Raw genomic sequence first — 26,514 nt, 5'->3', positions numbered from 1 at the left:
AAATTGCAAACAACACAGGGCAGGAGGCTTAGAGATCTGGTTTACTGTAGAATAGAAGACATAACCTCTAGTCACCTGACCTGCTGCCCCATAAAAGACTTGCTTCAGTAATGATTTCTACATAGCACCACAAACGACAACTCACCTCACTACTATGACAACCTCTGAGGTCCCATCAAGATCCATTGCTCAGAAATCGATTAAATCAGCGTTTATTGCTATCAAGACGACAAAACAAATAGAGATGAATTGATCAAATATTGACAGGAGTTTTTACAGCAGCACTTAAAGGAATGGAGAATGTAAAGGTTGTCCTCTATTGGCTAGACATATATAAAAGGGCACTTCAACCTTTAAAGAGACATCGAAGCGGATAAAAAATTATGATATAATGGGCTTGATTCACAAAAGAGTGCTAACTGTTAGCACGGCCGTTTTCGCGTGAATTTTCGCATTGCGCGCGATCGCGAATTTTCATGCAAAAACGATATCGATTTAGCGGGAAAAATTGCGTTTGCGCGCGAAAACGTTATCGTTTGCAAAAATGCAAAAATTTGCGCAAAAACGGCCGTGCTAACAGTTAGCACTCTTTTGTGAATCAAGCCCATTGAGTTGGTTGTGTAGTACAGATAATTACTAGAACATTAGTAGCAAAGAAAATATTCTGATATTTTTATTACCGTTATATAGTTTTTTTTAATAACATTGCATCATTCTCTTATATTTGCAGTATACACACTACTCAGCATTCTAAATTATTTTACAGAGCAGGCTAGTGATCTTTTGAACTGTCCTCAGCAGAATAAAAAACAATACATTGACTGACAGTTGAGATAATAAGCTTCAGAAGACAGAGCTCTCTGCCACGTTGAAAGTCATGGTGCTCAATGGCTCTTTTGCATAGATAACAACTGGAGTTTTTTAATTCTTCCTGTACTGGAAACAATATTAGACTCATGTCTCTGCTCCTAATGTTTTATTTCTTAGCTGTGCTACACATACAAATCACTATGTCATAATTTTTTTTTTTCGCTTCAGTGTCTCTTTAAAGAGGCTTGTTTCCCTAAACTTCCCTAATTTTGGCAAAATTAATTAATGTATCTATTCCTATTCTTTCTTTTATCTCACCTGTGAAAAGTACCAAACAAAAAAAAATAAATACATAAAATTAATATATTAGTACATAGCAAGGAAATGAGCAGCGCTACTTAAAAACAGACTAGTGCCTACCTGCAAAAGAGTGCAAGCCCCACTTGTAGGGTCGAATACACACCGAGCATACACATGACCCGTCTACCACTAGAGGAGGATGTTGGTTTCCATTAACAGCTTGCATGCAACCTATTAAGTACTCGTCCCTCCCACTGCGAAGAAGTCAATCCTCCATGGGAGGGGCCTAACACTAACTAAATCCTAACCTATGTATATGCATAGCCTGGGTGCGGCTAATCAAATAAAATTGAAAATTGCGCTAAAGGTGGATCAGCGCAACACCAGGCCGCCTCCGAATGGCCTCCATCAGAGATGCGCTGAGCCCCCCCAGGAACTACAAACGCACCTTGAACCCAAACAGAAGCTCTGCATATACACCAAAAGCATGGCTGTTAAGTGGGAGCAGCTGGGGGGGCTCAGCGCATCTCTGATGGAGGCCATTCGGAGGCAGCCTGGTGTTGCGCTGATCCACCTTTAGCGCAATTTTCAATTATAAAATTAATATAAAAAATAAAAATTGTGATAAATGTAATACTGAAGTTAAGTTAATAAATGAAAAAAACTTTTTTGATTGATCTTAGAAAAAGCTTGCTAGTTATTATTTTATAGATAACACGTTGTTCCTGGTTAGTTTAACTTGGCTATTACTTTTTCCACTTCAGTTTTAGTTTTGTTTAATTTTTGTTTTGTTTTATGGTTAAAAGCTTAATATAGATCATATAAATCAGGTAAAAACATGGAATAGTGAGCTAGATCAGGGGACAAAATGTTATCAGTCAACCCATTTAACCTGTGTAGTAATTTGACATATTTGAGGATATGTACTGCTAATTGAAAAAAAAGAAAGAACCAAATGTCACACACATACACCTATTTTTTAAGCGCCGACAATTTGCAAAATCGCCCTAAAAGCGCATGTGCAATGATTCCCTTTGAGAGTGTTCGCATCTGAGCGGTCTGATCTGCTCACCAAATCGCTGCCTGTGCCATTTTCGGGGTGATTTGTCTCAACGGAAGGTATAGGGAAATCGCAAAGCGCTTGAAAAAACGCTTTGTATAACGATTTCCCCAGCGCTTTCATGAATAAATACATCGGACTTGATTCTCAAAGCAGTGATAACTGTTATCACTCTGTGAAAAGTGCTTCGCGCGAAATTTAGCATGAAAACGATTATCGCAAGCAACAATTCGCATGGTAACGCAACCTTTTCACGCGTTAACGTTTTGTGTTCGCGCAATAAATTTGCGTTATCGCGCGAACGTAAACGTTAACACGCGAAAATTCGTGTTTTTCACAGCCGTGATAACAGTTTTGTGAATCAAGCCCATTGTATTTATTCATTTCCGGGTGAAATAGTTCACTTCCTGAATGACGTCTCAGCTGAGCTATCTTGTAACAGGGCACTTAACCTGAAACAGCGGGTTGTAGCTGCTACACAGCATTTTATGGCTCTTCAATAAAGCTGATTTTTATTCGGAAGTGGTGTGGACCTTCAACTTCTACAAGGACAGCTCATGCCTGTGCAGTAGCAAGGCAGCAGAAAAAGCAGAGCCCATTCAATACCACGTTACTGCACAGGTGCAAGCTGTCTGCACCTGCGCAGTGAGGCCATGCTCTATGGACAAGCTTCAGGCGTCCCAGCGCTGGGATGTTAAAGGGGGAAGGGGACAGAGAAGCCTCTAGATTATTCAGGGGCTTTCCTCTACCTAGATAAATACCCATTTTAGGCAATTTTTTTTAATACAGGTACATTTTAAAAGCACATACAAACATAATCCGTACCAACATACAGTAGCACTAATGAAGAGCTAAGACAGCAGTTGAAGGACAGCCGGTGGATAACGAAATCTTAATAACGTTAAATATCATTGTCAAACTTGGTTAACAATAAATACAGTTTTAAAAACAGACAGGAAATAATAACGAAAAGATATTAACGTTAAAAATCATTACACAATTCAACAATACAGCCAGGGCCGGTTTAAGCAACAATGGGGCCCCAGGGCAAAATAAACCTGGGGGCCCCCCCCCCAACATATACCCCGGAACAAAAATCGGCATTAGGGGACCTTTTTTGCAGCTGGTATAGTCAGGGTGTGAAGTCCCAATCCGTCGGATCTCCACATTCTGGCTATCCTAGCCTGCATGGGAGACAAGGGGTTAAAAAGTTTCAGGAGAAGGGACCCCACATAATTTTTTTTTTTTTAAATTCCCACACTCTAAACATAAAAAAAATTGGGAAAATAGGAAAAAATGCCAGGGATCTTCATACAGCCATATTGCGGCTGTATAGCGATCCCTGGCCAAATTGCTGCGGCTGCGTATAGACCCCCTGAAAACCCCGTCAGGAAATTTATTGCGCTTTCATTTGATGCATGTAAAATTACACTACCGTTAGGTTTGCTACTAAAAGTTACATTTAAAATTATACTTTTTTCCTTCTAAACTTTAAAATCGATTTTATCAAAAACTATACGGTCTTTTTGAAAAATTGTTTTTTCCTCTTATTCCTAATGATCTCCTTAACATATCCTGCAAATTTAGGGTTTCTAGCATTTAAGGTGGATTTGCTATTAACCATTAAAGTCGGCAGGTTTTTAAATGTGTTTTTTTTTCCTTTGAAACTTTAAAATCGATTTTCTCAAAGACTATAAGGCCGATTTGAAAAAAAATGTTTTCCTCTTGTAGCCACTGGGGGCCCCTACAAGCTCTGGGGCCCTGGGGCAGCTGCCTCCTTTGCCTTAATGGTAGCGCCGGCCCTGAATACAGCTTAACCCAACCCTATTCTCTAACAGAACCCTCCCCTGGTGGTACTTAAAGCTAACGACTCCGCTGGTGGCGCCTAGTGATGCTCGGATTTCCCCTATCCACGGATTCGAAACCACGGCCGTGATTAAAAAAACCATCCAGAACCGTCGTGATTGCTTTCCGGATTTGAAACTGATCCACGAATTCGGCCGGACTTTAGCTGTGAATGAGTCAATCACGGCCGGATTCACGTCCGGACATGGATTTTCTTTTAACGTTTATAGCAAAGCCCCCATACTTGCTACAATCCCCAAATTTGCATGCATTATAAAGGTGATAAGGGGCTAAAACTTAAAAAAAATCTAAAAGAACTTTAGATCTAAATGGATTTTAAAGTGAAATCAACACTTGAAATGCGGCTATTAATTGGTCATACTTGTTTTTAAACAGGGAAATACATTTTAAGCAGGTGATGGTGGTTCCCAATGGCACCTGGCAGTGGCGGTACCACTGGAGGAAGGAGGATGAGACAAGTGGGTGACGCCACAAAATAAACTCAGAGGTTTTTGTCGATTTTTTTTCTTCCTTGCAGCGATAGCAATGACATGGCAGCAGAGTTGTCACCCTGTTGGACCCTGAGAACGCAGACTTTAGTAGCGTTTTCAGGAGGACTAAGCGGTCAGTGCGGCAGCACAGAATGACCATTGCACCTCACTGGTAGTACCACAGTTTGATAGTGCTGCCCAAAAAAATGATATGCATCCGTGGACCTGGACAGTGGGGACACAGACTTTAGTAGCAACTGAGTCAGGAGGACTAAGCGGTCGGTGCAGCAGCACAGAACAACCATTGCACCTCACTGGTAGTACCATAGTTTGATAGTGCTGCCCAAAAAATTATATGCATCCGTGGACCCTGGCAGTGGGAATGCAGACTTTAGTAGCGACTGAGTCAGGAGGACTAAGCGGCCGGTCAGTGTGGCCGCACAAAAGGACCATGGCAACTCACTGGTAGTACCACAGCCACAAAAATTAACCAAGGCAGGCAGATTCTAGCTTGTTTTGGAAAGGCAGGCATGGTTAAATTGCAGCAGCCACTTCATGTCCCCCTGTTGCCGACAATAGGGGCCAGGAACTCACCTTCCACCCAAGCCTGGTTGATTTTGAGGTAGATGAGTTTATCCACAGAAGCGTGGGACAGCCGAGAGCGCTTCTCTAAGACCATGCCACCGACCACACTGAAGCATCTCTCGGAGAGGACACTGGAAGGGGAGCAGGACAGGACTTCCTGGGCGTACTGGGCAAGCTCACTCCAGATGTCTAGTCTCTTGACTCCATGGGGTCCACGGGGCTGTCGCCAGTGTCAAGCCCGCTGAAGGACCCCATGTAGTCTGTCACCATGCTGGTCAGTCGCTGTTGCTGGTTGGAGGAGGATGCTGTGTCTGCTGGCACCTCTTTTCTGAGCATCTGCACTGCATACAGGCTCTTGCTTAAGCTCCTCAGGTCTCCAGGGCGCCGGCTGCTGCTGGTGCGGCTGGTGGCGGTCTCCGGCACCTGTTGCTGGGTTGGCAGAACAGCAGCTGTGGGGGTGGAAGGCTGGGGGAATGCTTCCAGTAGTCTGCACACAAGGGCCTCCTGCAACTTCCTTGTGCGTTGCTCGGTGGTGGATGGCGTCATGAACTTTCCCAACTTCCCTTTCAGGTGCAGGTCCAGCATCAAGGTGATCCAGATGTCCTCCCTTTGACGCATCTGGATCACCAGGGGATCCCTACGAAGGCAGCGCAACATGTGCACAGCCATGGGGAACACGTGGGCATTGGCAAACACCTCTTCGTCATCATCAACTAATTGGACATGCCTGTCCTCTTCCTGTGCCATGTCCCCCTCCTGATGCCGCCATCCCCTTACAACAGCAGCGGCGCACTGCTCCTCCTTCTCCTCCTCCTCCACATTCAGGTTAGGGACCTCCAACTCCTCCTCCTCCACTATCAGTAAGCCCTCCTGTGAGCTGGACTGTGCTGCCAACTGCTCCTGCTCCACCTGGCTCAGGGCTGCCTCCCCCACTTCCATCAGAATGCACATTGCCCTGTCCAGCAGGCAAACCATGGGCACCCACTTACACCTGGAGGCCCGCTCCTCACTGACCATCTTGGTTGCCTCCAGGAAGGGACTCGGCACCAGGCACACTTGCTGCATCAGTGTCCACTGAGTTGGAGTGATCATGGGGACTTGCTGGTTGCTGGGGATGCTTTGGGCCAAAATGTAGGCCCTGAGAGACACCCTGTGCTGGGACAGCCGCTCCAACATGGCCAGAGTTGAATTCCAGCGAGTTGGCACATCAATTATTAGGCGGTGTTGTGGCTTGCCATATTGCCACTATAGGCCGGACAAGTGGCTTGCTGCTGCTGCGCTCTTGTCCTCTCCCCCTTCCACCAATGTCACCCAGTGCGCCATAAAGGACAGGTAGCGGCCTGCCCCAAATCGGCTGCTCCACGAGTCCATGGTGATGTGCACTCGCCCACGGCGTAGTCCAGCGAACAGGCCACATTTGCCACATGAGTATTAAATTCCAACATCAGCAGCAGGAAGAGGACTAAGGACTCAGAAGCAGCAGCAGCAGCAGCACAGAATGGCAAGGCACCTAACTGGTGGTACTTTATAATAATTGTGCCCAAAAATTGTAAGTATTCGTGGACCCTGGCAGTGGGAACACAGACTTAAGTATTGAATTCCAACATCAGCAGCAGGAGGACTACTAAGGACTCAGCAGCAGCACAGAAAGGAATGGCCCCTCATTGGTAGCACCACTGCATGAGAATTGTACCCAAAAATTGTAAGTATCCATGGACCCTGGCAGTGGAAACACAGACTTTAGTACCTAAACACAAGATACAACATGTTGTCCGGGGTCTGAGGCACATAAAAATGGTCCCGATCATCATCATCATCATCATAGAACTCTTCTCCTAACCCCCCACCACCTCTGCCGACCCAACATCCCCAGACAAAGACCCCTCGACATCTTCAACACTAACTTGGGATGCTGGCCTGAGCCCAACCTCCTCCTCCACATCAGGTCCCACCATCTACTCAACGGCAGCCATCAATACTCGCCCAGATGCTGAAATGAGGGACACACACAGCGCTCTCGTCCGGGGAGGACTGCTGACCACTGGCTGCTGGGGTGGATGTCACAACTTGCGTGGGTGTTGGCTGTTGCTGCTGCTGGGAGTGCTGCTCACAGTGGAGGTCTGTGAGAAACTCGTAATGGGCTACTCCTCTGTCGTCATGTCCATCAATGCCTGTATGACAAATATTTGAAGGTGGAGAAAGTGTGCTGATTTTTACAGTCACTATGTGTGTGGGCCTGGGGACAGACGGAATAGAACAGGGGGCTTTTATTGATTTTTCTGTTAGGGAAAAAAACAAAAACAAAAATTTAAAAAAATGAGTACAGTAATAGAACACGAAAATCAGTGGACAGCGCCGCGGTCTGCCTGCACTATGCACAAAACAAATGGTTGCACGCTAGGAGCGCAGTACAATGTCACTGACTTAACTTAGTGACTGAACAACAGTGGCAGTGACTGTCTGCAAGTAGTGACTGAAGATTATCACTGGCTAATGAGCTGAATATAAGTGATCAGCGATACAGTAAAATAAAATAATAAAGAGCACAAACAGTAGTGGACAGCTGTCTGCCTGCACTATGCGCAAAGCAAATGGTTGCACGCTAGGAGCACAGTACAATGTCACTGACTTCAATTAGTGACAGTGGCAGTGACTGTCTGCAAGTAGTAAGTGAAGAGTATCACTGGCTAATGAGCTGAATATAAGCGATCCGTGATACAGTAAAATAAAATAATAAAGTGCACTATGCGCACAGCAAACTAACAGCCAGGCTGCACACTAGACTAGTACTACACAGTAGAAGGTCACACAATAAACTTAGCGACAGACCAGTGACAGTAACTGCAACTAACTGAAGAGATGATCACTGGCTGACTGGCTGTCTCAGCTAGCTAACAAGTATACAGTACAGCAGTATAAGCAGTCTGAACCTGCCTGCCTGCACTAAGCACAGTAATCACTAGTGCACTCTCTCACTATAACTACACTCACTGACTACAGCTAACTGAAGTACAAACTCACTAACAGGCTAGCTAACTAAATACTACTAACAAGTACCGTATCAGAGCAATGTAAGGACTGAAAACGCTGGGTTTTCACACACAAAACGCTCTTGCTTTAGCAACAAGGGCCTGGAGATGATCCTCTCAGTGCCACAGTCTCAGCAAGGGCGGAGCTTTCCAGTATGGCCGCCGCTTTATATACAGGTGGGGAGGGCATAGCCTCCCCTCCTATGATTGGTTGCTAGGGCCTGGCTGGGGGCCTCTGATTGGCCCAGGGACGTCATTTTCGCCCAATCATTCATGACCTAACCCGGATTTTTGCAGCGTCTACGATCATGAATGGATCCGGATTTTAAAAAAACCACGGCATGTCATGGCTGTGATCCGTGGTTCAATTTCAATCCACAATCCGGATTCCGGAGCTGAATAGTTAAAAAATGCTCGTGTTCCACGGGTATCCGTGGACCACAAGTTTGTGGTGGGCATCACTAGTGGCGCCTAACCCTAACCACCCCTTGAGTGGTGTCTAACCCTAACCTTTACCCGGAGGTGCCTAACCCTAATCCCCCGGGTGGTGCCTAACCCTAACCACCCCCCTGGAGGTGCCTAATGCTAACCACCCCCCTGGTGTTGCCTAACGCTAACCATCCCCCTGGTGGTGCCTAACGCTAACCACCCCCCTGGTGTTGCCTAAAACTAACCACCGCCCACGTGGTGCCTAACCATACCCACCCCCCTGGTGGTGCCTAACCCTAACCACCCCCCTGGTGTTGCCTAAAACTAACCGCCGCCCGGGTGGTGCCTAACCCTAACCACCCCCCTGGTGGTGCCTAACCCTAACCACTCCCTCTGCAGAATCATTCTTTTACACATAGAAATGATAATATCTTTGATAATGTAAAATCTGTACATACAAATGAAATAATATGACAAAAACTGTAAGCTGCAAGCTTCTAAAATGATAACATACTTCAAAAACTGTAATGTTCTAATGCTGTTAAGGATATTTATCAGGCCATTTTTTTCTGCTTTTTTCACCGTATTAACGATACCGTAATTGCATTAGAGTCTATGGTGGCGCCCCTTTCCTCCACCCTCAGCCGGCGCCCTTTTTTCCTGCTCCCGTTTCAACCTTTTGCATTTCCTATTGGTACTCAACTGATAATCCCCTTTCTGTACTGTAGTTGTTTTCATCCACAAACGTACTGAACAGGGAAAGAATCACTGACTTTCTTTACCTTACAAGAGTCATATCTGACCATACCCATATTAGGTTGATATTAAATCTCTTCCAAACTCCCACAGATAAAATGTGGAGACTCTACAGTTGGAGGGTGTAATCATAGAATCAGTAGAATAATATTAGGGATGTAACAATGACTGGGCTGACCACGATATTATCTGAGATGCAGCTGAGCCTGTGATAGCAGGTTTATATATATTTCAAATAACTACTTCAAGAAGAACAGCGCAAATAATTCAGGACTGAACAGAGGAAAGCACAATAAAAAAGAGCAGAAATACAATGTACCAAAAACAACAAATCTTGCTTATAAAGAGTGACAACTTGTATAAGCAGAACTGTCACATAGACAAATAGACACCACAATAAAGGCCTTACTGTCACAATCACAATGCGTATATGGACAGAATGACAAATCAGGGGAATTACTGGTATGGTTAACAGGAGGTCACCACTTCTCAACTAACAGATCCTTTATTCATGACTCTCTCAGTGTTGAGATTTTTCAGATACACAAGGAATCAATTACGTATTTATATCAATTTACCAGCATGCTTTAAAATCACGCCACTCGCCCGAGGATTTACAAAGGAACTATAGCAACATATAGTAGAACGTAATAAATTATTCTTAACAACCATTTTTGCCTTGTTTATCCTAGTTTCAGCGTCAAAAATGCTTTCTATGCCCACATATTACTCTATATTGGTATGTAACTCCACCCTCCCTGTGGTGTTTAGCCTAGGTGGTGATGTCATGCCGCCTTCTCTCCCAGAGGATTCTGGGAGATCATGTGATGTTCACTTTGCCAGCAGTAAAGATGGCAGCATCTTTGATAAATTTTAAAGGACTTACGAGCCCAAATATCAAAAAAAAGACAAGTACCTTAAACACTATTAAATGCACGGAGGACACCGTCCGCGTCCTCCGTACAGCTCCGCCGGGTCCCCGCAGTCTGATTGCCCCCCGTGCCGCTCTCGACTCCACAGACGGGGTCAGGCTCCCCTTCCTCTCATAAGATGGCTGCCGGAGCTGGCCGCAGCTGCACAGTCCGCATACACGTTAGTGCGGCTGCGCAGCTCTAGGGCCTCCCCCCTCGATCCACGCTACTGTGCGTGGATCGGGGGGAGGGCCCTAGAGCTGTGCAGCCGCACTAACGTGTATGCGGACTGCGCAGCCGCGGCCAGCTCCGGCGGCCATCTTATGAGAGGAAGGGGAGCCCGACCCCCTCTGTGGGGTCGGGAGCGGCACGGGGGGCGATCAGACTGCGGGGACCCGGCGGAACTGCACGGAGGACGCGGACGGCGTCCTCCGTGCATTTAAAAGTGTTTAAGGTACTTGTCTTTTTTTTTATATTTGGGCTCGTAAGTCCTTTAAGAATACCTGATGAGAGGAAAAGCTACCTAGGGTAAGAATAGAGGTAAGTATGCTTGTGTTGTATTCACATACCTCTTTGCATTGTCCCTTCCTCTCCTTGTTGCCCCCGCTCCCCATAATCACTCCGTGAAAATGTTTAATTTTGGTTAAAGTTGAATTATCAGAATTTCAGTAGAGCAGTTCATCTCAGCAGCTACAAACATTTTCAAATTGTCTAAATGAAACAACCACTGGGAAATATCATGGAAAATACTATTTAGATCAGGGGTCTCAAACTCAATTTACCTGGGGGGCCGCAGGAGGCAAAGTCAGGATGAGGCTGGGCCGCATAAGGAATTTCACAATCGCGGTGCATCGCCGCCTCTGCCCGCCCCTCTCACTCTTCCTTCACAGAGAGGGGCGGGGCAAGGCAGCGATCCGTGCGGCGATTGATGTCAGGAGGGGCAGATCTGAAGCTGAAAACTCTGCCCCTTTCAGGAAATGCCGGCGGATTGCCCCCCTGGGCGATTTGGGGGCTCTGCAGCCCTCGTTTAGCAGCGGGGATGCGGCGGATTACTTGGGAGCACTGAAGCGAACTATAAGGAAGCTTTTGCCGGCGAGGGCCACAAAATATTGTATCGAGGGCCGCAAATGGCCCGCGGGCCGCGAGTTTGAGACCCCTGATTTAGATGGTATAGAATTCCAAGACAGATAGCTTCATTTTCTGAGACTTCCTAAACTTGTTGGAAATGTAAGAAAGAAATAGGAACATACCTACATATGTTCTGGAGTTGTCACATAATTTCAAGTCTATGGGCCAAAGTTGAAAATTTCATTTGTAATGCCTTGATTCCTAGTTTTACTCTAAGTCCCGAGCTAGCCCTGTTGCTGTAGATATAAATAAGCTTCCTACCTCTACACGCCCTGCGATATGTCACATTATTTGCAGTACTCTATCATTGATCACGGCCAACTGCAAGTCAACAGAAGAATTCTCGTTTTCTCAATTACTAGCCAATACTATAACAATACTATGACTCAATATATCAATGGAACAGAAGGTAAGAGCAAGACTAGGTCTCGGTATAGATAACTATAAATTCCCAGACGGTTATCATTGAAGTCAACCCTAGATAAGTAAATATTCCCAAACAATCATACATTCCATGCTAAGATACACAATCGGGCCATATGCAGAACTACAGAAGAGAAGTTGATTTAATAGTCGATATAATAGTAATATTTTACTAGTTGTTTTATTTAGTTTCATATGCTGTAAAGCAGTTGCTACAACAATGCGGTAGACTCATTTGTTTTCCTAGTCTTTCTTTTTGGGTATAGACTTTAATTTGTTTATGTTTTCTGATACCTAAACTTACCTGGTATTATCAAGCTGAAGTCTGTTACAACTGACAAGGGTCTGTGCTGGCCCACTGGGTTTGTCAGTTTAAGTAACTCTAAAAGCAGCTTTCCCGCTGGCTACCTATTAGGTTGAGTCAATGCCATTGTGGAAGTATTCCGACATGTGCTCATACTTAGGCATAAATGAAGATTATATGCACTGTTACAAAATGATCATTGCTATACCTTACTCTCTGGTCAAGACATTGACTTGTTATATTTGAAATACTTATCATTTGATGTTGTAACTTAATATGTTATATTATTCAATAAAAAGATTATGATGGAAAAAAAAGTTAAATTATCAGACAGGAACAGGGAGGCTTGCTTAGATATTTCCTATCTCCCACCTGTCAGACCCTTTCATACCAAAAGTGCCCCTAACTGCTAGAGGTGGGCAATAAGAGGCAAATAAATCTAGGTGTATGCAAATGTAGTACTGTACTAAGAAAGATAAGCAGATTCTCCCAGGTAGAGTTAAAGTGGCCATACTACAGGCGACTTGGTGGCCGATCGACCATCCAATTCAATTATTATAATCGAATTGGATGAAAATCTTCGCCACCAAGTGCATGCCCAACCAACAATGCGAACAAGTCTCGGGACAGAAATTGTTTGCATTGTGGATTGTGCATGCTGCAAGATGTTGGGCCGACTTGCTTGATGGGGTGCACGGCGGGAACGGTGTGCAATTTTGTGATGATTGATGAACGCCATGAAACCCCGACACTGTCCACCTAATGAAAAATGTCCCCCCGGTGCCGAGTATAAAGTACATTTTTCATTAGGGGACAGCTTGGGGCAGTGGATGCGGCGAACAAGGCCAATTCCGGATCGATTTCAGTATGAAATTGATTGGGAATTGGCATGTGGTGTATGGTCAGCTGACAGATCGCTCTCTAATCAGGTTTGATTAGATTTGTCTCTTGGTCAAATCTACCTATAGTTTTTTTTTATTCAAGTTGACCCTTTGTAATGCTGGGGGGTCATACTTTCTGACCACCCAGCGCAACAAGGCTAAGAGCTGGATAATGGAAGAGGCTCCACAGATGGACACAGGAGTAATGAACAAGGGAGCAAGATTGCCCAGAGCAACTGCAGCTCTGGGCCGCCTGTCAGGCTAGAGCAGGCATGGGCACACTTGGCCCTCCAGCTCTTAAGGAACTACAAGTCTCACAATGCATTGCAGGAGTCTGACAGCCACAGTCATGACTCATAAAGGCAAATGCATTGTGGGACTAGTAGTTCTGTAACAGCTGGAGGGCCGAGTTTCCCCATGCCTGGGCTAGATGCTATGTGATACAATACACAAAAGACGTAGTCGGTAACAGGCTTTGTATTGTATTGTACACATTGTATTGTGTACCGACCTTTGCCTGTCTCTCGACTACGAATCTGCCTAATCCTTCCAATACGACTGACATCATTAACGTGTATGACCCAATACACGTTAATGCAGATGTCAGTCGTATTGGAAGGATTAGGCAGATTCGTAGTCGAGAGACAGGCAAAGGTCGGTACACAATACAATATTACAATTATACAATACTGACTGACTAGAGTACATATATATCGTGCTGATGTGCAATATATGAAATGTAGCTCTCAAATAACTCACTAGCTAAAGCACAAGTAATAATAATTAACAAGGCAGACAACAGACAGATAGACGGAATGCTCAGCCAATTCAGCGACGGGGACGGCAACATTCACACTGAGATAGACAAGACTAACAGGTAGGAGCGAACTAATGGCAACCACTGCTATAGTTCGTCTTCAAGACAAGGCTAGAAGGAATACTGCCAGTCACCAACGTGGTGCTGGCTGAATCTAACTATCAGGATCAGAAGGACTTCACTGACCCCCGCATGTCAGCAAACGTCCAGCAGACATGAAAATACAGAGCAAGGTATTATACATTTACAATAACAGCTTTCACAGCATAGACCCAACGACAACTCAGAGAGCTGAATGCTATGTCAGGTGGGGTATGAAATGGGAGGCATACTTTTATGCTGGCATCAGCCAATGGATGCAGGTATGCAAATTCCCACACAGCTGAATGGTAATAAATCAATCCTGAGCTGGCTTGATTACCATTTGGTAGCCGGCTGTGAATGCAAAGGACTCCCATAAGAAATACATGCAGTATTACGTAACAACATGCATGCAGGAAATCCAGAGCTATCGGGCCGCAGCTCAGCTGCAAAAAGCAATTGGTGGAATGATGACAGCATCCTGAGCTTCCCAGAACTGCAGAGCGATTGCAAATGACAATGAGACTTATTGCGAATGCACAACCGAATGCAAGCAGATAAGCCAGAACTATTTGTTGCTCCACTGCAACGGGCAGAATACGCTACAGGAGGGATCCTTACACCCTGGTTGTCTTTGGATCTGCCAGTCAATGAGTTTGCCTGCTCTAGGAAAAGTCCTGGTGGTTTTGAATTCCTTCAATTATGGATGATGGAGGCCACTGTGCTCATTGGGACCTTCAAAGCAGCAGAAATTTTTCTGTAACCTCCAGTTTTTTGCCTCAAGACAATCCTGTTTAAGAGGTCTACAGACAATTCCTTTGACTTCATACTTGGTTTGTGCTCTGACATGAACTGTCCACTGTGGGACTTTATAAAGACAGTAGTGTTTGCCCTTCCAAATCATGACTATTCCACTGCATTTATCACAGGTGGACTCCAATTAAGCTGCAGAAACATCTCAAGGAAGATCGTAGAACACGGGATGCACCTGAGCTCAATTTTGAGATTCATAGTGAAGGCTGTGAATACTTATGTACATTTTATTTATTTATTGTATTTATAAAGTGCCAACATATTATGCAGCGCTGGACATTAGTTAAAGTTACAGACCATATTTAGGGGTGACATACAGCAAAATACAGGACAACTGACAATACAGTAATACACGCAAACCAGATCACACAGGACATTATAAGTACAAGGTAATGCTTAGTCAGTCACCGGATGGGAGCATGGAGATTAGGCAAGTCGAGTTCACTTAAGAGTTCACTCAGATCCATAGGATGGGTGTACGGTAATGGAGGTGCATGAACTGGTTGGAGACATAAGGAGGAGGACCTTGCCTGAAGGCATACCATCTAGAGGGAGAGGTTGGGACACGAAAGGTAGGGTACCAGAGTTCAGCTGCGGGTTTAGAGCACAAGTGGGTGGGGGGGGGGTGTTTGCCAGAGTGCAAAGGTGAGTTTTGAGGACCTTCTTGAAGATGTTGAAGGAGAGGGAAACCCTAATGGGGGGAGGTAGGGAGTTACATAGTGTTGGAGCAGCTCTTGTGAGGTCGTGGAGGCATATATGTGCTTTCTCATTTTTTTCTTTCTTTTTATTAAATTTGCAAAAATCTCAAACTTTTTTCACATTGTCATTATGGGGTGTTGTGTGTAGAATTCTGAGGAAAAAAATGAATTTAATCCATTTTGGAATAAGGCTGTAACATAACAAAATGTGGAAAAAGTGATTTACTGTGAATACTTTCCGGATACACTGTACATACTCAAATGTTCTGAACGATATCAGTTAAGGATGAGAACACTGTACTTTCCACTTCTGTGCAAGCTTCTGGTGAGAAGGAGACCAAAATCCATGAATCTTTGGCCTCCTATTTATTTATTGAAATTATTTTATCTTCATTTTAGTTTTTTTGATGCAGGCAATGTGAAATGTCATGCACACACTATGATAACACATTTTACAATAAGACATAGAATAAGACCCCATCTAGTCACATCAAACTCCTCCCCCTCCCCCCTCAACTGCTCTCTTGATTCAGAGTCTCTGATACTATCATGTTCCTGAGAAATATTAAAAAGACAATCTAGATCACTGCCGGGGGGCCCAAAGTGCCTAGAAGTTGCTTGGCCTTATATTTTACAAATGTGCTAGCAGGCCACCATCTTGCCTCTGTCTGTGTGTGTCGAGACACGTGCACTATTGTCCTATGCAGTCTTAGGCATGGTTGCAGACGAGCAATAGCTAACACTTATGGCTATATGCTGCCACGTGTCTACTGCTTAGGCGACCAGTGCAGGGGCTAACCCAGGATTTAAGGGGGAGGGGGGGTGGATACCTGAAAGATCTCCCTCAGCCACACACAATACAGTATAATAATTAGGGATGCTCATTCGGATTCCGCGGAAATGCAATTTCCAAAATTCCGATCGGAAATTGCATTTCCGCATCGGAATGCGGAAATCGGTGATGCAAGTGCGGTAGGCGGATTTCAGCCGGAAATCGCGGAAATTTCCGCCGGAAAACGCGGAAATTCCACTCGACTTTAACATCGATTTTCTCAGAAACTATAAGGTCTTTTTGAAAACTCTTTTTTGCATCTTGTTCACAAGATTCAATTTAATAAACCCTGAACATCTGGTGTTTCTTGGACTTAAGGGGGCTTTGGTATTAACCGCTAAAGTCGGCGGATTTTTACTGTAATGTAAAACGCAGAAAATCTGCATCTGCCTATTTTCTGCATTTTACATTACAGTAAAAATCCGCCGACTTTAGTGGTTAATAGCAAAGCCCCGTAAGTCCTAGAAACACCAAATTTTCAGGGTTTATTCAACAGAATCTTCTGAATAAGATGCAAAAAAAAGTTTTCAAAAAGATCTTATAGTTTTTGAGAAAATCGATGTTAAAGTCGGGCGGAATTTCCGCGATTTCCGGTGGAAATTCCGCATTGGAATGCGGAAATTGGTAGCGGAAAGCGGAATCGGTAATTGGCAATGGAGGAATGTGGATTTACCGTGGAATCGGAAATTGGCATTCCGACCATCCCTAATAATAATATGGTAGGACATCAAGCTGGATACACGTAATTCAATTTCCTGTCTGACTGACAGGATTGATTTGACAATTACTGTATTTCCTAAATGTCCGATCTGCTCCCGATCGTCAACGGGATTGATCACGATCAGTTTGGATACAGATAATAATGAGGATAGCCGACAATGCTAATGAAGGGAAAAGTGAAGCATTCACACAGCAGGGCACAGGGCTGTGCTCATACCTGACCCTGTTAAGTTCCCCAGAGATGCTTCATGCTGTGTACACACGCTGCTGCTCCATGCTCTGTACACACGTTGCTGCTCCATGCTCTGTACACACACTGCTGCTCCATCCAAAAGTCAACTGTAGCAGGGAAAGTAAGGGGGCTCTGCTGTGAGCTGCAGGATGCTTGCAGATATTCTGGTGTCTGAACTTCTGCCTCACCCTGGTCTGAGGTGGGATTCTTGGCAGCTGTAATCCCCCCTGCGTTTACCAATGCAGGGCTGCACTAATACAAGTGACTGAGCAGTGCCATTCTTTGCCATTGTAAATCTCCTTCAGTTTTTTCATTATACAGATTAATGATTCTTTCACTGCTTGGATTTAGGATGTATTGTCTTTTCTTTCATTTAGGACCTTCCTTTTCTCTGCCATCCTCCCACCTATGGCTTCTCTTTCTTGGCCTACAGTAGTTCATCCATCCTCTCCTCCCTCTCTTTCCTGTCCCCCTCTTGTTCTCTCTTTCTTCCTCTCTTAATCTGGCATTTTGGAATATTGGTTAAAGGAGACATCAGGGAAATCAGATTTACTTACCTGGGGCTTCCTCCTGCCTCTGGAAGCGTATGTTTCCCTTGCCACAGCTCCATTCCCAGCCGGTCTCCCATGGTCCCCTCCGTAGCAGATGCATGAATTCCGCATAGCTAAACAGCCTATGATAAGCATCAGTGGGATAACTAGGCTACATAACAATATAAAGCAATATATAGATATAGGAAGTGTTTCTGAAGAGAGACCGAGAGCCCACAAAATGTAGTATATTCAAGTCAAGGTGGGTGAGACAAATTGGGTGTGAATAAATACTCATAAAGATGGGTTACCTCCAAGGCAACCATTGTGTAGGCAGGCGGAGATTGGGAGATTCGACCCAACTCTGAATGGGTTAAGAAGTTGCTCTCTGTAAATAAAAGTGTAGAAGGTAACATCCTTCCACCAGGGGTGGACAGCTTGCAGTTGACAGAACAAAACAGAAGCGACAGGAAGATTAAAATACACTAAAAACTGTTTAAAAATAGGCAGTAGTGGTGGAATTACCTCCCCATTGAAGACTCAGATTATCTGTGAAGGTGCTCTTCCTGCTGAGAGTTTGTATAAGTTACTACTGTTATTAGCCTGAGGAAGTGGATGAAATATCAGCAAAACGCGTTGCATTGTTTGCAGCGTTTACAATAAAGTTTTTTCCTGATTCAGGCAATCCTTAGTCTTCAACGGGGAGGTAAGTCCACCACTACCTTTTGTTTTTAAAGTGTCTAAGTTTGGGGAAGTTAAACTAAGATGATCCTTTAGATACTTTTTTATAATAATTATTTTATTATGATTATTATTATTATTATGTCCATGCCTGGTCTGCACTGGCTTGTTTTCCTCACTGTTAAAACTTTCTAAGCTTGAGTTTTTCTCAGAAAGAGAAGGAAAAAAACAAAACAAAAACTAATGTGTATGATGTTCTTGATGGAGCAGAGTGGTCTATACACACAGACAGGCAGGCACCCAGTATAACAAGTTAGAACTCTTTACTGAAGAAAAACATGCAGAAATAACACATACACTACCATCAGGTAATGCAGCTTACTTAGAACAGAGAGGAATACATGAAATCACAATACCATAAAGATCATTGCAGCACATTTTTACAGTGACATCCTATGGTTGCTTTACTATGCTACAGTTTAGGTAATAATGTTGTTAAACCTCTAACAGTTGTGACATCATCACTAAAATTCTCCATATGGTGAAATTGTTAAATTTGTAGTTCAATATACTTTTCTATGAATGTTGTTGTTCTCGGCTATCCAGAAGCTAATGCCACGAGCAGGCTGAAAGCAGATAGAACACTCAGAGGAGATACAGACTCTCACGGGTGTATCTAGATGGCGTTCCTTTGACTTCAACAATCAGAATTCATTATCTCCTCTCATGATTACATATCCTCTTGGAGAATCGGGATAAGCCTGCAAAACTACCTAATTAATGCAGTCTACAGTGACCGTTGCAGCTGTGAATAGCAGAACAATTTGTTCATTTCTGTTGCTAACCTCTAAGCAATTTTGGCTGCTGTAGCAACCATTGTTGGCCACTTGTTAACCATGTCCCTGCTATGATGATTGATCATCCGTGGGTTTAGAAAGTGCTGAATTATCTTCATGCAACCTTTGAGCTAGGTTTAAAAAAAAAAAAAACGAGCGGACCATCTTCCCTTTCTGCACAACAATGAGAAGATCAATGTGATAAGGGCCACTGAAATATTCTGTTTTTTGTGCACTTTAAAAAAAAGCTTTTTATTCAAGAGGAAGCAGCTGGATGTCTCTCAGTCCCAAATGATGAATTCACATCAGGCACAACCTTTGTTTGGCTCTCACTGACAGACTATCAGATGTAGTGGATTGCATTCACCATCTGCAGAATGAATCCTTCATCACATCAGGGATACTGGTGTATAGGCCGGAATCAGACCTTGGCTGACCTTCTAGACGCCTAAATCAGCCCTTTTGTGATCAGCTATAGACTTGAATCGGTTGAAATCAGTCTAAAGCAGCCCCATGTGGCTCTGTACACGGATGATCAAAGTAGTGGTATCTGCCAGTTTTCATTTGGGCAAGCAATTAGTATTGGGTCGGCTTTGTCCTGATGGATACCACTACAATGTATCGGGTTACAAATGTCAAAGAAAGCTCAGACAGTCAGGGTTATTCTAGAGTTTTTGCCTTAGGTTAAGGGACATTTCATGTTACATTTGGGTTTTACAGTGGGCTGAGCGGTGGGATGGTATTAGACATCATTTAAAGAGTTACGGTTAGGGTGAGATGAACGTTTAGGGTATGCAGTTGGTGAAAAAGGAAGGTACAAGTGCTTCAGGTTAGACGTGATAAAGAGGGACACCAGGAGTAGGCATAGGGCATAGATTTAGGTTGATGCTAATGTAGTGCTGGTGGTGTCCAAAGGATTCATGGCTACTACAAAAAAGAAGTTTGCCTTCTTAAAAGAGAAGGTATTTGTGATTATTCAGGTGTGCGTGAGCTTTGAGGTGCCCCACAATGCATCACTGCTGAATATGCAAATCATCTCCTAGTTGTCCTTGATAGCTAAACACACCTCCAGAACCGCTGGAATGCCGCGATGTGTCAGTTTGGTAATATTATGCATGCTGATTGGTCAGTAGCAGTGGCCAGTTAGAGCTGGGCGATCCCTGATCATGTCACTGATATGCATAAGAACACATTAATCTATTGTCAAGCTCCCCAAGGATGACTTTGAAAGAGGAGACTATGCTGCCCCATAATCTAAAAGCTCCGGTAATACTGAAGAAAGAAAACATTATGAGGGCTGGGGCACTCTAGAGCGATTTTGAGCAAGTTTTTGAAGCTCTGACAATTGTCAACGCTTTCAAAAACCCTTTGGTGGTGTAAGTCAATGGTGTTGAACCCCCTAGAGCTCTTGCGATTTTGGAAATTGCAAATGCAGGACATCAGGGGCGTTGCTAGACCCAAAGATCAGTGGCACATGCTCTAGATCTATCCAGGGGTGCCCAGGATGTCCCCTATGCTATGAGGGGACGGCCAGACAACCTCACAGCAGGCCAGGGGCCCAGCAGAAAGCCAGACAAGCCAGCACAGAAGCCAACAAGCTCTGAACTAGTCATGTTTAAGTTTTACTGCCTATTTATGTGGTATGCTGCATTTTTTTTCTTGTATTAATGGATCATCAAACATTTTGCTGTGCAGACCTACTTAGACTGCTGTTAAGTTCATATAAATTTGGCTCCTAGCTCCACCCATGACCATATCCACATTCTGGTGCGTGGCCACACCCATTTTTCAACTGGAGCGCCCCAACGTGCCCTGGATCTCTTACGATCCTAGCAACTCCCCTGCAGGACATGCAAGATTTTGTGAGTGTTTGGGCTCAAAAACAAAGTATATGAGTTACTTAATCGCCGGAAACTACACTAACCTGAAAGCTGGAATAGAGAGTTTCCACCTGCATAAAGGTAATGAGGTGGCACAATGGACCTGTACAGGAGCAACTTACTGACAACAGAATTCAGATGGTTTAGGATGTTTGGCCGGTGGCTTCATTTTCATGTTAGCACTACGGTAGACAATATAGCCGCAGAGAATGGTACAGAGATGAAACCAGTATGACGTGGGTAGAGAAACAAACAACCAATATCAGTGATGTGCACTTTACAGAGTCCAGTTCTTTTGATTTACCATTTGTATGTTGCCTATATTTAGCCGGTTTTACTTTTTGTAATAAATGTCTGTTACACTATGAGATGGAAGGTGACCGGAAGCCTATGCTTCCTAAAATAAAAGAGAAGAAACGCAGAAACAACACAATATAGTGTAGTATATAAAGCAATATGAATACTGTAAATACTAGAAACATGAGATAATCACAAAAAACTTTACTTTACCCAAAAGACTTTCTTGCCTTGGTTAGCATGGCCTCAAATATGGTAATGAACTGAAGTAGCAGGAAATGCCTGCAAAACAAGTTGTCGTAAAAGTGTTCAATATAGTTCCTTATTATTCAATTCCATAGTCCATCATTGAGGTACATACTGTAAGCCACCTCTTGACTGTTTTACACAGTTTTAAGGTATTTTATGTACTTGGATGACCTGTGAGAATTTTTAGGAGCTTTGTTGGTTCCAGTGGATGATATTGAGCCTACGTCAAGTAAGTCCGGCACTCTTTAAAGATGATTCACCTGAACACTTTAATCCAGAATGCAGATTACAGCTATAGTGAATATGCTCAGGGTACACAAGCAACCCCATAGATTTCCAATAAAAGGCATATGTTTCTTTTCAAAAATCTAGCACTGTGCATATATAGGTAACAACAGCCATGGAGGCTACAAAGTTGAAGGTTCACAAGTCCATAATTTGTCCAAAATTGATGTTGACACATGGCCAAGGCTGTTTGGGGCCAACCGTCCATTCTGAAGTCAAAAAGTGTGCACATTTTTTGGCTTGAGTACGGACAGTCAGCCCAAAAGAGCCTTGGTCATGTGTCTGTTGTCATCATTACTGGACAAATTATGGACTTGTGAGCCTTGAACCTTCTTGCCTCCCTGGCTGATGTTACCTATATATGCACAGTGCTGTTTTTTTTTTAAATGAAACATATGCCAATTGTTGGGACTATATGTAATTACAAGTGACACTTTGAGAGTGTGACCAAAGATTGTTATTTACTATTTGATAATATTGAGCCTGATTTGTATCAATTGTGAAATTCAACATTTTTTGTTTGCCTTTGAAAGTGAATTTAAAGTGAACGACCAGGATTTTTCCCCTTTGAATTGCCTTAGAATTTCCACCTTCCTCCAAAAACCTGATAGTCAGCAAAAAACTGCTGGTGAAAATCAGGCAATAACTGTAATGGATAGCGGAGATATGGCCGCAACAGCAAGCGGCATGGCGGCTATCTCCGCGTCACAGCCGGCGGTTTCCGCCGCGCAGTTACACGCTGATGCTTTGACTGGTCCTTCTATTGCTCATAGACTAAGGGCTACGCGCGCGCCATGCGACAGGACCTTTATGCAACTAGAAGGGGAGTCAGCTGATCAGGCGATCAGCTGACTCCAGCTATGCTCCGGATAGGGTGAGTGACTGGGGCGGCGCCGTGGAGCGCTTGCGGTATATATAGGGCAGGTCATTCAGTTGCTCCGTGTCTGCTGTTGCAAATGCTACGTGTTAGCACTCAGACCTAGTCAGATCCCAAAGTGTGCTAGAATCAGCCAGATTCTGTTGATAGCTTAAAGTACTAATTGAATTGTATTATTTGTTATGACCTTCTGCTAGCCTTGACTACTCTTCTGTTTACTGATCCTGTACCTTTGCCTATCTGATATAGTTGCTGACTCTGCCTGAAACACTACTCTGATCTAGATTTCTGTCTCTGTACCGTATCTGTCCGCTCGTTGCCAAACCTGCTTGTCTGACTCTCCTAGCTACTGGTGAGGGATTCTCTGCCAGTATCACCTGCTTCACTGGTGAATACTAGCTGCAGTACTATCTGAATCACCTGCCCCTCAGGTGGTCAGTAGCTGCAGTACAGCCTGAATCTCCTGCTTCTCAGGAGATTACTAGCTGCAGTACTATCTGAATCACCTGCTCCTCAGGTGGTCAGTGGCTGCAGTATAGTCTGAATCACCTGCTCCTCAGGTGGTTTGTAGCTGCAGTACAGTCTGAATCACCTGCTCCTCAGGTGGTCAGTTGCTGCAATTCAGTCTTTATCACCTGCTCCTCAGGTGAATAGTCACTACAGTACTATCCTCTCTACCTGCCCTTCAGGTGATAGTGGCTACAGTACAGTCTGAATCACCTATTCCTCGGGTGATCAGTACGCTTGTTGTAACATAGTTCCACCCGCTCCTCGGGTGAACTATCTCACTATTGTCTGTATCTCCAGCTTGCTGGAGATTGTATTCCTGTGTTATATAGATATATTCCTATCTCCCAGCTCCTCTGGGAATAGCGAGTATCTCTCTCATTACTGTTGCACCAAACACATACCCTTACATTTGTTGTCCTGTGTCTGGCTATACCAGTATTATTGGTGATTCTGCAGATCACACATAATCAGGTATAGCATCTGAATTATTGGTGATACTGCAGATCACCAATGATCAGAGAAATCTGTTCTCGCTGACACCAATCGTTACAATAACACCACATAACATCTTCCATCCAAGGTTCTGGGGTATTCTGGACATGAACCACCATGTTATCAAAGTACCTTGACCTCCTTCGTTGCCATCTTGGTGAGACCATAGCGCATGTAATTGTGACTGTGTGACTGTTACAGAAACTGTCTCTTCCTCCAACTGTAAAAAAATGTACTGAGAATGAGCTATAGTAGTATAGTGTGGTCAAGGAAACATCAGACTAAACAGTAGAGGACAGTGTATTTTCCAGACATTTCACCAAATAAACCAAACTGTGAAATGGTACTTGAAAAATATAAATGGGAAAGGGACCACAAGCCCACTATAGTGTAGTATGGAAATACTCAAACACTCAAAGAATTGTGAATCATGGAATGATCATTGATATGGCTTTGGTTAAGAAGTCGCTTTCTCTAGAGCTGGAAATACGGGTAGACAACCCTCCTCCAAGGGTGAACAACAGATACTGATATAATCGATAAACAGAGGTGCAGGCAGTAAAAAATGCTTCCTCAGGAAAAAAAAGATTGAAGTGTCTGAGAACTGGTCTCTGTGAGCTCACAGAGGCACTGAGCTCAAAGAGACAGGTTCTCAGACACGCCAACCTATTTTACTCTGGGATGCAGGCTTTTTCCTGCGAAATGCATCCCATAATGGATTTGTGTTGAAATAAAATTTGTGTTCTTTGAGATCTTTTGTAGTGTTTTTTGGAGGTAAGTTCACCGATAACTCCTTTTAGCATACAGTATTTTATATTTGTTGGTGCATCTGTTTATCAATTATATCACCAACCTGTGAAATTATTATATTTGGTGCCAAGTGATGTTATATTAACCCTCCTGGCGGTCTATTAGAAACCGCCAGGGGGCAGCGCAGTACTATTTTACTATTTACTATTACTATTTTACATGATAGCCGCTGTACAGCGGCATCCCTCCGCCCGCTTCGATCGCCTCCGGCGATCTTTGATCAGGAAATCAAAAGAACGGGATTTCCTGAAGCGCACGGGGTCTGGGGGGGGGCGGCACGGCGCGGCGATCAGCGGCGATTCAGTGCGGAGCGGCGGCGATCGGAATGCACACGCAGCTAGCAAAGTGCTAGCTGCGTGTTGCAAAAAAAAAGGATGCAAATCGGCCCAGCAGGGCCTGAGAAATCCTCCTGCGTGGCATAGCCCGAGCTCAGCTCGGGCTTACCACCAGGAAGGTTAAGAAGGGCTTATATTTGAACCACCTGTGTTCTTGCTTTAAGAATTTTCTCTATTACACATGAAAGATGACAACTAGAGTTCCATCTATTTGATTGCTTCATTCTAGTGGTTTAACTATAATTCATGACGCGCCCCAGCAAAACTTTGATGGGGCCCCAAATGTTCACACCCCTTCCCTTGCCTCCCTTTGGTGCCCTTCAAAGCCTTAGGACCCATGTCACAAGAGTAATAAAACAAGTGTGGCCATCATCATCTTCACACCTAAAATAAGTGTAGCCACAAAAACACCTAGGCCCATATGCAATTAACTTTTTTTCCTGAGTTTTCATCTTCTATTAAGAATAATTTTTCAGCACTTTCAATTGAAAAAGTACCAAAAAGTAGGATGAAAAGTATTATCAAAACAATTTAAGTATTTTCTTGCTTGCTGGTGATTTAAAAGGTATTTTATTGGCAAGTTTGAAAATATCACTTGGGAGAAAACTCAGGAGAAACTCCTGTATCGGAGAAAGGGAAGGTTGGTAGTGCCCCCCCCCCCCCCACAGCTCTGGGCCCCCCTGAGATCGCAGGTGCTGCAGCCCCCTAGTTACGCCCATGCTTCATTCTTTAATTTTATCTGTAAAAAGACTTTTGGTATAGCTCTTTCCCTATTATGGTTCATCTGACTACACTCTAAGACTCTGATGGTCTACATATGAGGTCACGGTCACAGTCTCTTCTATGCGTATTCTCAACGTCGAGTAGGAGAGGCAGGAGGACCACAGATTCCAAAATTGGTGTGTTCTCTCATATAAGACACTTGTCAAATGTTCATTAAGAGCACTACATTTTAAAGAACATCTAGCAGATGGTATCCCTTGAGGGTGGTTGGGTCATGCTTGCATGTCCTTCTGTCCTCAAATGCCCACAGATAGCATTACAGAACATTCCCAGTAAGGTGCTAAGTGCTGCCCTTTTATCTTACTTTTGTACATAAACTAAGTTGTAATTCAGATTTATCAGCCCTTTAAACACATGTCGTTCTTCTGTAGGCCATCTGTGGATATTTGTCTACCTGACTGATGACGGTAACAAACTTTTATTCAGAAGGAGACTTCAGAGCACTGGACCTATTTATCCTGCGCCGAGGCGTACCTGGAGTTCTCACCCTCTGTTGTTCCAGATGATTAATCTGTGCTGCTGCAGGCAAAACTCTCCTCTCCAGTTGTCTGTATGGCTGCAGATTATTCAACAGGGCCAAAGCAGGACACCAGCTGCTTCTGATGCTGAGCTGATGCTCTCGGGGACGACGCTTATTTCATTTCTGTTACATATCAAAGTTCAAAGTACACAACAGAAAAAAAGCAAAACAAAACAAAAAAACTGTTTAATGTTCTTACATCGGTGCCGTGAAAAGCGAGCTGTGATTTCAGAGCTTCTCTTTATAGAACATTCGCTCGTCCTCCTCTGTTTAGGTTGGACTAG

The 26,514-nt window shown here is 44.0% G+C and overlaps 1 long non-coding RNA gene across 1 annotated transcript; it reads right to left on the bottom strand.

Moving 5' to 3' along the window:
• Positions 1-145: 145 nt before the first annotated feature.
• Positions 146-23,991, bottom strand: LOC137542255 (uncharacterized). The gene is made up of 3 exons (XR_011025388.1): positions 23,915-23,991; positions 21,583-21,651; positions 146-218 (listed from the first exon to the last, which is right to left on the bottom strand). It is a non-coding gene; the product is annotated as an uncharacterized lncRNA (long non-coding RNA).
• Positions 23,992-26,514: the final 2,523 nt, after the last annotated feature.

This window comes from Hyperolius riggenbachi, chromosome 12, assembly GCF_040937935.1.
Source record: "Hyperolius riggenbachi isolate aHypRig1 chromosome 12, aHypRig1.pri, whole genome shotgun sequence".
Lineage (NCBI taxonomy): Eukaryota > Metazoa > Chordata > Amphibia > Anura > Hyperoliidae > Hyperolius > Hyperolius riggenbachi.
The sequence above is the reverse complement of the archived record's forward strand: the minus strand, read 5'-3'. Positions and strand labels throughout refer to the sequence as shown.